The sequence below is a fragment of the Canis lupus genome, chromosome 4, assembly GCF_003254725.2.
Source record: "Canis lupus dingo isolate Sandy chromosome 4, ASM325472v2, whole genome shotgun sequence".
NCBI lineage: Eukaryota > Metazoa > Chordata > Mammalia > Carnivora > Canidae > Canis > Canis lupus.
This window is the reverse complement of record NC_064246.1, coordinates 65,686,088-65,700,936: the sequence shown is the minus strand read 5'-3', so window position 1 is coordinate 65,700,936 and position 14,849 is coordinate 65,686,088. Positions and strand designations below refer to the sequence as shown.

The 14,849-nt window shown below is 36.7% G+C and overlaps 1 pseudogene; it reads left to right on the top strand.

Moving 5' to 3' along the window:
• The first annotated feature begins 466 nt into the window (after window positions 1-466).
• Window positions 467-1,591, top strand: LOC112651402 (transforming protein RhoA-like; annotated as a pseudogene).
• Window positions 1,592-14,849: the final 13,258 nt, after the last annotated feature.

Here is a 14,849-nt window from a genome sequence, read left to right as displayed (position 1 = left end):
TAATAACGTGCACAGTTCTTGGGTAAACCCCTCCACCTTGAAGGTGAATCTGATGACCTCTAAATTGAAGAAGGTCAAAGAGGGAAAGACGGAATGAGTGCTGAGAATAATTTTCCTGAGAAGAGCATCAAAGGGCACAGGTATGCATGTCTCTCTTCCAGGCTTTAATCCTAGTCAACATTGGAAAGGTTGTAGAGGAAGATTAGCAGGTTTGTTTGGATGACTGTGATGGGGCTTAGGGAAAGTTGCTCCAAAATATGCCAAAGTAGCATATTGATTATTTTTAATTTTAAAGTACTTGAATCGTCCTCCATCGGTTCTCTCATTAGTCCGCCTGCGGTCTTCTCAGCCACCTGCCCCAGTCTCCGAGCTTCCCACTCGCAGACAGGTGCACTAGGCCAGAGAGGCTGGACTGTGGGTCGTGGTCTGAGGGCCTTCATCCGAGAAGTTCAAGGCACCTGTAGAACTTCCGCCACACAGCCCGTGGGTCTTGCAGCACATTTGCATGGCTGCCATCCAGAAGAAATTGGTGATTGCTGGTGATGGAGCCTGTGCTAAGACTTGTTTGCTCATCATCTTTAGCAAGGACCAGTTCCCAGAGGTGTATGTACCCACAGTGTTTGAGAACATGTGGTAGATATTGAAGTTGATGGAAAGCAGGTAGAGTTGGCTTTGTGGGATACAGCTGGGCGGGAAGATCATGATCACTTGAGGCCTCTCTCCTATCCAGACACTGATGTTATACTGGTGTGTCTCTCTATTGACAGCCCTGATAGCTTAGAAAACATCCCAGAAAAATGGACCCCAGAAGCCAAGCATTTCTGTCCCAATGTGCCCATCATTCTGGTTGGGAACAAGAAGGATCTTCGAAATGATGAGCACACAAGGTGGGAGCTAGCCAAGATGAAGCAGGAGCCGGTGAAACTGGAAGAAGGCAGAGATATGGCAAACAGGATTGGTGCTTTTGGGTACATGGAGTGTTCAGCAAAGACCAAAGATGGAGTAAGGGAGGTTTTTGAAATGGCCACGAGAGCTGCTCTGCAAGCCAGACGTGGGAAGAAAAAATCTGGGTGCCTTGTCTTGTGAAACCCTGCTGCAAGCACAGCCCTCATGTGGCTAATTTTGAAGTGCTGTTTATTAATCTTAGTGTATGATTACTGGCCTTTTCATTTATCTATAATTTACCTAAGACTACAAATCAGAAGTCATCTTGCTACCAGTATTTAGAAGCCAACCATGATTATTAATGATGTCCAACCCACCTGACCACCGAGGTCCTTCTGACACCGCTCTAACAGCCTCCTCTGCACTCCCACCTGACACACCAGGCGCTAATTCAAGGAATTTCTTAACTTCTTGCTTCTTTCTAGAAAGAGAAACAGCTGGCAACTTTTGTGAACTAGGCTGTAACTACTTTATAACTAACATGTCCTGCCTGTCATCTGTCAGCTGCAAGGTACTCTGGTGAGTCCCTACTTCAGAGCTTTACTCCTTAACAGATTTTATTGGCATAGCTCTGTGATGGTCATCCAGTTTTTTGAAAATGTGCTTATCCAGAAAGGCTCAAGTCCACTGCAGCTGTGGCAGAGTTACAGTTCTGTGGTTTCATGTTAGTCACCTTACAGTTACTGTGTAATTAGTGCCACTTAATGTATATTACCAAAAAATAAATCTATCTACCCCAGACTAGATGTAGTATTTTTTTGTATAATTGGATTTCCTAATACCGATATTTGTCGTCCCTGCAGAAAGTGTAGTTTTTTTTTTTAAAGAAAGTGTATTTGAAAATAAAGTCAGATGGAAAATTCAATTTTAAAATTCCCATTTTGTCAGTTCTCTCATAAAAGATGACCCGCTTTACCTGTTTTCAGCCCCACATATCCCAGTATCCTTCCACAGAGCTGGGCTAAATAAATAGGAATTTGGTTCCATGCCTGAGGCAGTCAGACTCTTCAAAAGGTGGCATACCCTCTCACCTGGACCGCAGGGTCTGGCTCTAGTTCACAGTGCTTTTTCCTCACTGTATTCGGTCCCCTACCAGAGGAGCCACCAGTTCTCTTGGGTGGCACTCAATTTCTTCTCTCCAGCTGACTAAACTTCTTTGTTTCTGTACCAGCTAATTTTTCCCAACAACTAATAGAAAAAAGACAGTTTTCTATAAATAAACAAACAAACAAATAAATAAATAAATAATAAGTAAGTAAGTAGGTAAATAAATAAATAAATAGTTACTTGAAAAAAATGGTGCCAGCAGGACACTCTGACCCTTCCACCTGTCCCCCTTGAAGCAGGAAACAAATCTCCCTCGTGAATGTGTACTCCCTGCACCAGTAGATAGAGAGACAACCTTATCACCAGGGACAGAAAATCCAGGGCTGAGAAGTCTCTGTAAACAAATTCTTCTTAGTCTCTTCACTAATTAGTTCCCAAGTCCAAGTGTCTTTGTCCTGTCAATTCTTCACAAATGTATTGTTTCTTTATCTAAAAAGTATATAAACAGCCTGCTTTGGTGAATTCTTGGGTCCTATATCTAGAGGACTTTAGTACATACAAAATTAATTTTTTTCCCTGTTAATCTGTTTTGTGTTATTAGACCAGCCAAATAACCAAGAAGGACAGATAGGAATTTCTCCTCCCTGACAATAGTAATGGCTTAACTACAGATGTGGTTTCTTTATTTGACCGAGTCCAACTATGACTCAAGATAAGAATTCTAAGGAAGTCTTTGGAAAAAATTCCAATCTATTTATTAGTACCCAATTTTTGATAGATTAATACATATTTTAAATAGGTAAATTTGTAGAAGAGGTTATAATCATTACAGATCATTGTCATATCAATACCTTGAAAATTATTTGGAGTAAATGTAGATTTGTGGTAAAACTATCTATATATGCCTTCTAAATGGTCGACCTGGGTTAGGGCTTAAAGCAGAGAAAAAAACATTAAAGCAATACTGCAGCCAAATGACATCATTCCTTCCGGAACTGATAATATATTTGTATAATACATTGAAACAGGGATCCCTGGGTGGCGCAGCGGTTTGGCGCCTGCCTTTGGCCCAGGGCGCGATCCTGGAGACCCGGGATCGAATCCCACGTCGGGCTCCCAGTGCATGGAGCCTGCTTCTCCCTCTGCCTGTGTCTCTGCCTCTCTCTCTCTCTCTCTGTGAGACTATCATAAATAAATAAAAATTTATAAATAAAAAAATAAATAAAAAAAAATACATTGAAACAGGCCAGCTATGTAATGGCTATGGAAACAGAAGCTATGTAATTCACATTTGACTTTTATAAATATGAACGTAGGTAGTCTTTCAGTTCAGTCAAATGCTAACGTTTATCAATTATTTTTACCGTAATGCTGTCCAAGAATATTTCCTATTTTAGGAACCCCCTTTTAAGGGTGCAAGGGCTACAACATCATTGTAATGGTGAAGAATTTATTTGCAATATTAAAGTTTGCCCAAGTTACTTGGGCAAAATTTTCGAAGCTCTTTATACAGATGAAGTACTTCTAGTGCTTGGCAACACATCTAGTTTTACTGTGTTCTATATTGCCATGCATTAGCATCAAAAACACAGCTAAAAATATCTGAAAGAAATGTTGTCAACTGTCATGAAATTTATCAAATTCATCAGCACAAGGGGCTTAAATCACTGCCTCTTTAAATGTATCATCAAAAGTCGATGCAGCTTATGAAGCCTTCACTATCAATAGGTTCACTTTCATTCTCAAGGGCAAATCTTAAAGAACAATACCTAACTTAGAAAAGAATTTTCACATTTTGTGAAAGTTTTTATCAAAACTATTTCAAATAGAGAATTTGGCAAATATTTTCATCTATTTGAATAAGATGAATCTTTTCACCAACACCTATCAACTCCTATCAACTGTAAGAATGAATCTTGCTGAATCACTTTGTTTTGTTTTGAGTTAAAATAAACATTTTATTATTTATCTAATTTTTTTAAACAAATCTGATTACAAGTGGACACTTTGAATACATCCTTGAGAGATTCTAATGCTGCTGCAGGACCTGCTTGGGTGAGAACCCACAATTATAAAGCCTTTCCATTTTCCAACAGATAAGAATCCTTAGACACCAAGAAAAAAACAAATCTCTTTAATCTTACTTTCACTGAGAACATAAAAATATACATTTTAATTCGAATCTATATTAGTCTGCTCATGCTGCCGTAACAGAACACCACAGACTGGTAGTTTAAACAGCAGATTTATTTTCTCACAGTTCTTGATGCTGGAAGTCCAAGATTAAGAGGGTATCAGGATTGGTTTCTGGTGAGACCTCTCTTCCTGGTTTGTAGCTGACTTCCTTCTCACTTTGTCTTCAAATGGCCTTTCTGTGCATGCACACTCCTGGGGTCTCTCTTCCTGTAAGTACTCTAATCCTATTGAATTAGCATCCTACCCTTATGGTCTGATTTCACTTTAATTACCTCTTTTTTTTTTTTTTTTAATTACCTCTTTAAAGGCCCTATCTCTAAATGCAGTTGACCCTTGAACAACTGGACTGTTAGAGGCACAAATCCCTGCACAGTCAAAAATCCATGTATAACTTTTGAGTTTCCAAAATTTAATTACTAATGGCCTACTATGGACTGGAAGCCTTACAGATAACCAAACAGTCAATTAATAAGTATTTTGTATGTTATATGTAATATATACTATATTCTTGTATATAGTATTGTACTATACTATATGCAATTGATTCTTCAATTGTAAGAATATTGTATATTCTTACAATAAAGTAAGCTAGAGAAACAAAAATGTTTTTAAGAAAATCATAAGGAAAATATGTGTACAATACTGTACTGTATTTATTGAAAAAAATCCACAAATAAGTGGACCCATGAGTTCAAACACATGTTTTTCAAGAGTTAACTGTATAGTCATACTGGGGGCTAGGATTCTATCAGTGAATTTAGGGAGCATAATTTAGCCTATAACATTACCCTACTTGCAAAACTTGGTCAGTGACAGAAACATTTCCAAGGTTGATCTCATTGTTATAACAAATTAAATGATGCAATTTGAATTTATTTTAAAGAGTCCTTAAGAATTATAATATTCCTTGACACAAACCTATACTTATGTCAGTGGGAACTCTGACATAAGTGGATCCTTTTGTTACTACATATATGTGCATGTCCAGATTTTCAGCATATGCTACAATAAAAAAAGTAAAAACAATATTAGATATCGAAAGACATGAATGTTGTCAAGGCAAAGACCATCCTGCAATTAGAATTTTACTTTTTGTGACAAGCAAGTAAGAACATGCTTTCTTTTCAGATTTACTTTACAACAAAATTAACTATGTATTTTGCAAGTGGAACTCAGAGAGTAGAATGGTAATTGCTAGGCATTGGGAAGTGGAGGAAATTGGGAGATATTGTTCAAAGGGTACAAACTTCCAGTTATAAGATGAGTAAGTTCTGGGAATCTAATGTACAGCATGGTGACTGTAATTAACAATATCATATTGTACACTTGAAATTTGCTTACAGAATAGATATTAAATGTTCTCACCACACACACACACACACACACACACACACACACACATATGGTATGTGAGGTGATGTTTGCATCAACTAATTTTATTGTGGTGTTAATTGTTTCACAATGTAGATGTATATCAAATCATCATCTTATACACATTAACTTTATGCAATTTTATTTGTCAATTATACCTCAGTAAAGCTGGAAAAAGAGATATTACTCTGGAAGGATTATTTTTAAGTTGAATTTATTAAAAAGATCACTTTCACTACAATAAAATCAACTGTACAAAAAATTTTATGTATCTACACACATTACCTGAGAAAGACTTCTCAGTGGTAACTGATATTTTTGCATGCATACTAATGTAGGAACAGTTCACTTAGTTTCTGAACCACATAGACATAATTCTACTTGGTCCTAATTAACAAATAACCTTTGGGCAAAATCACGCAGAAGTCTTCTCATTAGTAATCAGAGAAAAATCTTCAATTTTATTCAGAGCTGTGTTTGTGATTCTAAAAATGTAATTGGATTCCTCAGGTTCATCTTGTTAGGCTTATGCTTTTCTCTAGCAGACACTCATATATATCTAATATGCTTATAATCTCTTTTTATTCTCCTTAATTATTTAACTTTAGAGGGTCTAGTTTCATAATAATTACAGTACATCACATATACAGGCTTAATCACTATTTGTATGATTTAACAGTCATTGAACTATCTATTCTTTGTGCCTCTACCATTTTCAGAGTTAAAAAGTCAATTTCATTGGGTAATATACTTATTTGTTTTATACTTATGAAATAGTCCACACATACAAAAAGGCACGGAAAACAGAAATATAATAAACCATGAAACTGTCACCTAATTAAAGAGAGGAAAAATGACTAGGGATTTTTTCTTCCTATTTCAGAGAAAGAGTAAATGAAGTAATGTCAGGTAAAATTATGTTACTACATGTCAAACCCAAATCTGAAATGGAAAATGTTATTTACCTTTTACAAACTAAATGCTCCTAATGAATAAATACCTAGCTTTTGCCACACATATCAACAGTGGATAAGGTTAAGCTTGGTGTTTGCAAAGTATCGAGAAGTGATATGGACTGGAGCATCCATCACAGCTAAAATTGTCATCAAAATACCTAACCACTGAAGTTATAGTATACACTCATTTTCACATGTGGTCTATAGTACTTACTTGCTTTTCTGAGATTATATGTTCTTATATTTTTCAGTTCTTCTTTCAAGTGACTAGGAAAGTCTTAAAAAATGCACTGAACTGCATTCATCTAAAGTTCTTGGTAAATAAAAACAACAGTAAAATCAAAAAGAAGATGATAAAGATAATTTTGCAAGTGGGAATAATGGGGAAAGATACTAAGAGAGTGAATGAATACTGAAAGGAATAGTAAAAGGTAAAAAAACTGAAAAAAAAATAAGATATTACAGAAAAGTATAAGATATTGTTGAACAAGAATACAATCAATGCACCTCTAAAAGAATTCAACCACCTGAACAGGCCAATAACCAGGGAGGAAATTGAAGCAGTCATCAAAAACCTCCCAAGACACAAGAGTCCAGGGCCAGATGGCTTCCCAGGAGAATTTTATCAAATGTTTAAAGAAGAAATCATACCTATTCTCCTAAAGCTGTTTGGAAAGATAGAAAGAGATGGAGTACTTCCAAATTCGTTCTATGAAGCCAGCATCACCTTAATTCCAAAGCCAGACAAAGACCCCGCCAAAAAGGAGAATTACAGACCAATATCCCTGATGAACATGGATGCAAAAATTCTCAACAAGATACTGGCCAATAGGATCCAACAGTACATTAAGAAAATTATTCACCATGACCAAGTAGGATTTATCCCTGGGACACAAGGCTGGTTCAACACCCGTAAAACAATCAATGTGATTCATCATATCAGCAAGAGAAAAACCAAGAACCATATGATCCTCTCATTGGATGCAGAGAAAGCATTTGACAAAATACAGCATCCATTCCTGATTAAAACTCTTCAGAGTGTAGGGATAGAGGGAACATTCCTCGACATCTTAAAAGCCATCTATGAAAAGCCCACAGCAAATATCATTCTCAATGGGGAAGCACTGGGAGCCTTTCCCCTAAGATCAGGAACAAGACAGGGATGTCCACTCTCACCACTGCTATTCAACATAGTACTGGAAGTCCTAGCCTCAGCAATCAGACAACAAAAAGACATTAAAGGCATTCAAATTGGCAAAGAAGAAGTCAAACTCTCTCTCCGCCGATGACATGATACTCTACATAGAAAACCCAAAAGTCTCCACCCCAAGATTGCTAGAACTCATACAGCATTCGGTAGCGTGGCAGGATACAAAATCAATGCCCAGAAGTCAGTGGCATTTCTATACACTAACAATGAGACTGAAGAAAGAGAAATTAAGGAGTCAATCCCATTTACAATTGCACCCAAAAGCATAAGATACCTAGGAATAAACCTCACCAAAGATGTAAAGGATCTATACCCTCAAAACTATAGAACACTTCTGAAAGAAATTGAGGAAGACACAAAGAGATGGAAAAATATTCCATGCTCATGGATTGGCAGAATTAATATTGTGAAAATGTCAATGTTACCCAGGGCAATATACACGTTTAATGCAATCCCTATCAAAATACCATGGACTTTCTTCAGAGAGTTAGAACAAATTATTTTAAGATTTGTGTGGAATCAGAAAAGACCCCGAATAGCCAGGGGAATTTTAAAAAGAAAACCATATCTGGGGGCATCACAATGCCAGATTTCAGGTTGTACTACAAAGCTGTGGTCATCAAGACAGTGTGGTACTGGCACAAAAACAGACACATAGATCAGTGGAACAGAATAGAGAATCCAGAAGTGGACCCTGAACTTTATGGGCAACTAATATTCGATAAAGGAGGAAAGACTATCCATTGGAAGAATGACAGTCTCTTCAACAAATGGTGCTGGGAAAATTGGACATCCACATGCAGAAGAATGAAACTAGACCACTCTCTTTCACCATACACAAAGATAAACTCAAAATGGATGAAAGATCTAAATGTGAGACAAGATTCCATCAAAATCCTAGAGAAGAACACAGGCAACACCCTTTTTGAACTCGGCCATAGTAACTTCTTGCAAGATACATCCACGAAGGCAAAAGAAACAAAAGCAAAAATGAACTATTGGGACTTCATCAAGATAAGAAGCTTTTGCACAGCAAAGGATACAGTCAACAAAACTCAAAGACAACCTACAGAATGGGAGAAGATATTTGCAAATGACATATCAGATAAAGGGCTAGTTTCCAAGATCTATAAAGAACTTATTAAACTCAACACCAAAGAAACAAACAATCCAATCATGAAATGGGCAAAAGACATGAACAGAAATCTCACAGAGGAAGATATAGACATGGCCAACATGCATATGAGAAAATGCTCTGCATCACTTGCCATCAGGGAAATACAAATCAAAACTACAATGAGATACCACCTCACACCAGTGAGAATGGGGAAAATTAACAAGGCAGGAAACAACAAATGTTGGAGAGGATGCGGAGAAAAGGGAACCCTCTTACACTGTTGGTGGGAATGTGAACTGGTGCAGCCACTCTGGAAAACTGTGTGGAGGTTCCTCAAACAGTTAAAAATATACCTGCCCTACGACCCAGCAATTGCACTGTTGGGGATTTACCCCAAAGATACAAATGCAATGAAACGCCGGGACACCTGCACCCCGATGTTTCTAGCAGCAATGGCCATGATAGCCAAACTGTGGAAGGAGCCTCGGTGTCCAACGAAAGATGAATGGATAAAGAAGATGTGGTTTATGTATACAATGGAATATTACTCAGCTATTAGAAATGACAAATACCCACCATTTGCTTCAACGTGGATGGAACTGGAGGGTATTATGCTGAGTGAAGTAAGTCAGTCGGAGAAGGACAAACATTATATGTTCTCATTCATTTGGGGAATATAAATAATAGTGAAAGGGAAAATAAGGGAAGGGAGAAGAAATGTGTGGGAAATATCAGAAAGGGAGACAGAACGTAAAGACTGCTAACTCTGGGAAACGAACTAGGGGTGGTAGAAGGGGAGGGGGGCAGGGGGTGGGAGTGAATGGGTGACGGGCACTGGGTGTTATTCTGTATGTTAGTAAATTGAACACCAATAAAAAAAAAAAAAGGTTACACTAAAAAAAAAAAATAAATAAAAAAAATAAAAGAATTCAACCACAAAAGCAAAAAGATTCTCTTGAAAATTTAATTTCACAACTATTTAATCCAATCTCTAGCTAAATTATATGATCAAAAAAATGGGCATATTAACTTTGCTGATGTATGAATTCATATCAGATAAAGATCACTGGGGATACTACTGAGCAGAATTTATGATAATCTACTCTTTATTTATTTAACTTTTTTTATATAGGCCAGGATGGTGAGCTAAATGATGATTGAGACCATGCCCTGGCATATTTTGGGTCTTTAAAATCAACATGAGATACTCCAAAAAGGAGAATCTCATGATACCTTTTAAAGAGATACTCCAAAAAGGAGTATCTCATGATACCTTTTAATTTTAATTTTTCCTGGCCAATTATTGTAGGCATGGGGGCCAATTTCAGAGACTTCTATTTGTCCTTTGTCATTACGTATACAGCTCTTACCCTTAAGGCCAATGAAGTAATGCAGTGTTTCACCAACCTACAATATGTCCAGTTTAATTATATATTCAGGGGCTAAAAAAATGACAGTGGATAGGTCTGTAGACCCAGTGGAATTATGCTAAGCTGTATCTGATACAGAATTCTATTTACTACCTGGCCCCTACTCTACAGAGGTTCATGATAATGTTTCAGGCTCCTAGGTATCAATGTCCTCAAGAATTCTGTGCCCATTGGTACCTGAGAATAGCTAAGTGTTTTGTTTTTGTTTTTAAAAAGGTCTAAAAGAACCATTATCATATGTACTTGCCATAATTTCTACTTGGCATGCCAATTCTGTTAGTTTTGAGTTTTTAAAAAATTGTTTCTGTTTGTTTTATTTTTCCTCTAGCAAACTGGCTCTGGGATGGAGATTTATACACAAGAGGTTTTTTTTTTTTTTTTTTTTTTTTTTTTTGTGTGTGTGTGTGTGTGTGTGTGTGTGTGTGTGCTCTTAGACACAAAACCTTTAAGGAAGTGAGGGACACAGGCTTGAGAAGGAAGAGGTGAACTTTCATGAAGTTGAAACAGAGACAACCAATCCCTCAGTGAGCTTTTAGGGCTGGAATGACCCTTCAAAGTGATTCTAGATTGAGAAAAAGGAACTAGACCTTTTAACCACACATCTATCATTCCTTCTCACTGTCCTTTCTCAGAGCCTTTTCTCTGTGTACACACATCCCTGGTGTCTCTTCCTCCTCTTATATAACACTAGTCATATTAAATTAGGACCCCACTCTTATGACCTTGTTTAGTTACTCTTTTAAATCCAGTCTCTAAATACAGTCACATTGGGGTTTAAAGCTTCAATATATGCATTTTGGGAAACAGCTGTCTATTAAAGTAAGGTTTTAGTAATATGTTCCTCTGGATTAGAGAGGCTTCTCTACATATTGACAATTCTCTTACCCAAGTATAAATGATAGGTCCTTCAGATCATATAAGGAAATGAAGAATAGACTTTTGTTTTCTTACTACACCATCATGTCTTACTCACATGTACACACACACATACACACACACACACACACCCCAGCTCCTTGGTCCATCTAGTTGCTGGGTAGATTTTTAGGTCAGAAGCAGATTTATGAAGTCATCAGTACTGGAAAAGAGAAAAAGGAAAAGTAAGGAATCAGAAATGGATTGGTCTCATTATCTCTAAGGGAATATAAGCATTTTCTCTATAGCCTTCTGTCAAAGTGTAATTCTAAAATTTAAAAAAATTCTTGTACAATTAGATAGCCCATCTTATGACCTGGGGAACTAGATGGATGACAAACCTATTTCCAAAGGCATATTGAAAAACTGGCATTCTGTAATCTATGAAAAGAAAATAAATTTTGAAATACTGTATTTGATTGCTACAAAACTGATTGATTACCTATAGGACAATAAAACATAATTTTTGATGTAATATTCTTGAATGGACAAAAAAGAAAATCACTGTATTTTATTATTTTCACTGTATTTTATTATTTTATTATATAAATAATAAAATATATTTTATTATTAACTAGTTTCTAACTTTACATAGTTGAGAAATGTCTAGACATAATCAATAGTAAGTAGTATGTTAAACAAAGTTGCAGTTCCTTAAAGAGTAGGATGATATGGGGTAGACCATTAGACAATGCTATAGGATGCCATTACCTGCCTGAACAATCATCTTAGCTTTAATTACTATCTTGGAATATTTCTTAATACTCTGGTGTCTTTTCGATGTAAACCAAACCAAAGTATGGCCAAAATTACAGAAGCAAGAAACCAAAAAATGGTTTTGTTTACTCTTTATATTAGGCCTACATTCTTATCAACACCATAGAGGTTGTCATTATTACCTTGTAATTATAGTTGATTAATTTTGAAATAAATAGGTCAGCCATGTTTACATCAGTACAACTGTGGGATCTAAATATTCTTCCTCCACATTATAAGTATTGAGTCTCTGATGGACAAATAATATTGTATATATATAATAATTATTAGGAATTAGGGCATAAGCACCTCTGTTTTACTGCTTTGTAAAAACTACAATAGTTCTATAAAGCATTGAAAACAGATTAGGGTGAAAAATCCCCATTATGAATTGGATACAACACATTTTTTAAAGGTTTTTTTGAAATGTATTTAGTAATGAGAGACACACACACACAGAGAGACAAGCAGAGACACAGGCAGAGGGAGAAGTAGGCTCCATGCAGGGAGCCCAACGTGGGACTTGACCCTGGGTCTCCGGGATCACACCCTGGGCTCTGAGTCACCCAGGCTGCCCTGAATGCAAGATATTTTAATAATGTAAGCTATCATTGACCAGGATGGCCTTCACATTTCCTTCAGTTTGACTAAACTTTTGGTGGACTTCTTTCTGCCTCAAAGTCCCTAATTTCCCTCTCACACTGCTCCTTATAGAATTCAGATGGTCTATACACAGAGGTCCTTTCCCTCCCTACACCTAGAGAATTTCATTTAGAAAATTTATAACTGTAAGTTCTTCTGTCCCTATGAAAAGTAACATTTCTGAATCCTCTTACCAGTTTTTCAACACAAGGATCATCTTTCTCAAGGACCTGGGACCCACCACACTAAAATCTTGTCATCAAGGGAGATAACCTCCATACCTCGAAGTCTCTGTGTAAGTGTAGAGGCCTTACTTCTACCTTCCATGTGATTAGCAAACACAGATGGCCTAATTACAGACAGATATTTTAAAACTCAAGAAATAACTCAATAAGCTCAACACATCCCGTCAATCAGCTCCTTCTTCAATGTCCTCCAGTACTTTACCATGAGCTCTTCCCTGCCCATCAAGACCCTCCCATTCTTTACTTCAGCACTTGAGTCCAGACTGAGTTCTGGACTCTCTCTCTACCACAGACAACAACCTTATATAAAATCTCATTTGCCTATTTTTCCTCTGACATCATTTTCTATAATGACCTCCTCATTCACCATGTAACATATTTCTGAAATTGCTCTATAGTTTTCTGTCTTCCTAACTGTATACTAAACCAGAGTAAAATATTAAATCAACATTTCCACCTATGCTTTTATTCCTAGAAAAGAAAATTTGCTTGATGAGCTGGATCAGTGTTGTAATGCTTGTTACTTGAGAAAAATAACCTTTTTTTTTAAAAAAAGACTTATTTTTATTTATTTATGATAGACATAGAGAGAGAGAGAGAGAGAGGCAGAGACACAGGCAGAGGGAGAAGCAGGCTCCCTGTGGTGAGCCTGATGCAGGGACTCAATCCCAGGACTCCGGGATTAGGACCTGAGCCAAAAGCAGACACACTCAACCACTGAGCCACCCAGGGGTCCTGAGAAAAATAACTTTGAATGATAACTCTTAAATCTTAGCTCTAAATGAAAGAAGAAGCAGACGTTTTTAGTTTGAATCAATTGATTCTTTACGTCATGTCAAACAAAAACATAGAATGTCAAACTAATTATTCTTCCATAATTTTAACACAAGAATAAAATAAAATTTTCACATGATCAATTTTAAAAAGATCTTTGAAAATAACACAGATTCTGTTTAAAGGTACACCAGGGACACCTGGGTGGCTCAGGGGTTGAGCACCTGCCCCTGACTCAGGGCGTGATCCGCGGTCTCCCACATCAGGCTCCTTGCCTGGAGCCTGCTTCTCCCTCTGCCTACGTCTCTGCTTTTCTCTCTGTGTGTCTTTCATGAATAAATAAATAAAATCTTAAAAAAAATACACCAGATAATTGCAAGCCTATTAAATTTGCAATTAGCTGATTATAAAATAATAAATCCTCACCTTTGAAAATTGAGAGAATATGAGTGATTTTTACGATTTACCAAAATGTTTGGAAGCAAAGGTAATGTCTGAAGATGTTGATGACTTAATCATTCATTCTTATGAAAAATTAACAGACTCCACAATAGCATTCTATAGAAATGGAATTGCTTAATTCTGGTCCTGCAGTTCCCTTCCCAAAAGCAAATAAAGATTTTACCCTCTTCAGATCTTCTCCAACTCATAGGGGAAAAAAAAGCTCAACTGAAAGAACTAAACTCATCTATCATCAACGTGGCAAATGTGTTATTTAAAACAATTGATTCGGAAAAATTGAGCACTGACCGCTTCATTATATTAAAAAGGAGTCACTTAAAACATCAGGGGTTCTTTAAATAGCACGCTCCCCTATTGTATTTAAAATGTGTTTACACATCATTAACTACTTGAAAGTGAACAAGGGATAAAGAAACTTGATGCTTAAAAATTAAGAGCCACTGCTATGTAAATATAACAGATAAAAATGAAGCATTAGTCATATAAGGCATCTCAGTACTAAAATAAGTACATTCACAGGTAGTCCATTGATACTCAAATTTTCAGACACATGTTTCCAATATTCTGGCATCAGCCATGAACTGTGAGTCTTTCTGTTTTATAATTAATGAGCTTGTTCCAGGTAACTAGAGACCTTCCATTTACATAATCTTTGCTGGTTCTTCATTGTCACTAGTATATTAGATTTTAGGTTATTTATTTTTCTCTCTTCTGTCCCAAATCCCCTCCAAAGATATCCCCAAACCAAAAAACAAAAGATAGAGACCGTTGACCTCTATCTCG